This window comes from Lepidochelys olivacea, assembly GCF_965140295.1.
Source record: "Lepidochelys olivacea isolate rLepOli2 genome assembly, chromosome: 6".
Lineage (NCBI taxonomy): Eukaryota > Metazoa > Chordata > Testudines > Cheloniidae > Lepidochelys > Lepidochelys olivacea.
The window spans coordinates 67,451,070-67,453,737 of NC_140416.1; the positions used below are offsets into that span (position 1 = coordinate 67,451,070).

General features: G+C 39.6%; 1 pseudogene across 1 annotated transcript; it reads right to left on the reverse strand.

Moving 5' to 3' along the window:
- Window positions 1-262: 262 nt before the first annotated feature.
- LOC311521476 (carbohydrate sulfotransferase 9 pseudogene) lies at window positions 263-1,087 on the reverse strand (annotated as a pseudogene). The gene has a single exon. The product of its transcript is annotated as a carbohydrate sulfotransferase 9 pseudogene (transcript).
- Between the last annotated feature and the right edge of the window lie 1,581 nt (window positions 1,088-2,668).

The window sequence follows — 2,668 nt, forward strand, 5'->3', positions numbered from 1 at the left end:
AAAGACCATATTCCCCATCCTTCACCCCCATCATGCCAACGGACTCTGTAAATTTCCAATACATTCAAGGCAATCAGATCAGCAGAAGGAAAATATCATACAGGTGCAATGTTTCTCACATTGATTCAATAGAGGAATGTGTACAACAAATAGCTTCATGAGCTACAAAACAATAAGTGCTTGACTGCTACCATCAACCACCTGTAATCATCTGTGTAGACAAGTTCATGTGATTTTGTAAGAATAAAAATGTCCCTCGTGTTCATACTGTATCAGTCTCGTAAAGGTTCATTTTCAAATCATAAGGATAGTTAAACAAAGTAAAATCCATCTGGTACAGCTTCTTGATCTTTTGAATTTGCTCTGCGCTCAGCTTTCTGAGATATTCGAGGGTGATATCATCACTAGTACGTTTCTCTGAGTCATACTTCTTAAAGTTAGGGTAGTGCATATCCTCTGGGGCTCCAATGTTCCTGAGAACATGTTCAGAATCTTGCTCCAAGGTCTCAAACTTCCCCATGATGTCATAGTGAATGTTGCAAGGATCACAGAGTAGAAACATTGGTTTCCAGTGAACATCCAAAAGTTCTTGGTTTTTTGTCAGAATAAAGTTAACAAACTCCTGGAAAGTCACCTTTTCAGTCGAATTTTTGTTTTTCCTGCACATGGCCTTGATCTCATTTGCCAAAGTGATACTATAGTATGGCTCAGAGTGCAGAAGTTTGTCTCTGTAAGCTGAAACCAACCGTTCCAGGGGATCTCTGGTGAACATCACTTTGGTGTAACTGGTCAGCAATTTCGCCTGATAGTCAGAAGGGTAAGAACTCAGCCTCTTTATCAGTGGGGTTTGGTGGATGAGATCATAGTGGACTTCATTAGCCTTTCTGCTCAGGTTCATTGTGAGGAGAAGGATGATTCTCTTCCAATTGGAGCAGCCCACCTTGGGCACCTCACAGTAGATGAACTTGTGATTATGCTCCACAAAGATCTGTCTTGCAACCGTATGTTTCAGTTTGCTTTGTGAATGAGAAAGGTTGTTCATCAGGCAGGTGGAGTTCAGAGTGTCTTTGCGATAGACTTGACCCATCAGCCAATCTTCCTTAGGAACTGAAAGAGAAGATGTGTGCAAGAAAGGAAGATAAACTATCAGTGTAAAGTAATTTTGCGGAATTCTCTTTTCATTCAGGAAATCATAGAACTAAAATTGCAGCTCAGGAGTAACATGAATCTCTAGTTCACTGTCACTTGTCTGCACTATTATAGGCATGCAACACAAGCTACCGTGATTATTAAAAGGCTTGTTAGAAGGAGAATCTGGGAAATGAATGGCAGGAGCAATATTCTTAGGGCGAATCCTGCCATGCATCTTCAAACACTTAGCTTCAGTGGCAAATGTGGCTTTTTGTGGCATTCTCTTCCCTACTCATGCCACAATAACTAAGAATCTGTCAGGCCAAGCCCCTCAGATATTTTATTTGTATTATTTGTACATGCACCCTCATTGTGCTACTTATTTTATATACTCCAAAAAGATGGTCACTGTTCCAAGAAACAAAAAATCCTTGTATTTATATATTCTTTACTTACTCATCATTTTTGTTTGCCACTTGTAGAATACCCCAGAAAGAAGACTTCCAAGAATGAAAATTAGGACAAGAAAAATGAACACCTTCTGGAGCACCTTGTCCACCATGTTTTCCCAGGAAAGAGAAGGATGTGGCCTTAGTGTAGGAAATCTGTCTTCCTAGCTTCAAGAAAATGAGAGACAGTTTATTATATGACTTTTGCTACAAAAATATCACATGCTACAAAGAGTATAAGAGGTCAGAGAGTCAGTGAGGTGCAGGAATGTGCTGTAGAAGGACATAAGAATGGCCCTACTGGGTCAGACCAAAGGTCCATCTAACCCAGTATCCTGTCTTCCGACAGTGGCCAATGCCAGGTGTCCCAGATGGAATGAACAGAACAGGTAATCATCAAGTGATCCATCCCCTGTCACCCATTCCCAGCTTCTGTCAAGCAGAGGCTAGGGACACCATTCCTGCCCATCCTGGCTATTAGTCTTTGATGGACCTATCCTCCATGAACTTATTTAGTTCTTTTTTGAACCCTGTTATGGTCTTGGCCTTCACAACATCCTCTGGCAAGGAGTTCCACAGGTTGACCATGCGTTGTGTGAAGAAATACTTCCTTTTATTTGTTTTAAACCTGCTGCCTATTAATTTCATTTGGTGACCCCTAGTTCTTGTGTTATGAGAAGTAGTAAACAACACTTCCTTATCTACTTTCTCTACACAAGTCATGGTTTTATAGACCTCAATCATATCTCCGTTTAGCCGTCTCTTTTCCAAGCTGAAAAGTCCCAGTCTTATTAATCTCTCCTCATATGGAAGCTGTTCCATACCTCTAATCATTTTTGTTGCCCTTTTCTGAACCTTTTCCAATTCCAATATATATATATAGGAATTGGAAAAGGTTCAGAAAAGGGCAACAAAAATTATTAGAAATATATATATATATATTTAATGTTTATTTAATTTAATGTTTATAAATGCAAAGTAATGCACATTGGAAAGCATCATCTATCTTCTGTCCTATTATCTATCCCTTTCTTAATTATTCCCAGCATTCTGTTCGCTTTTTTGACTGCCGCTGCACATTGAGTGGT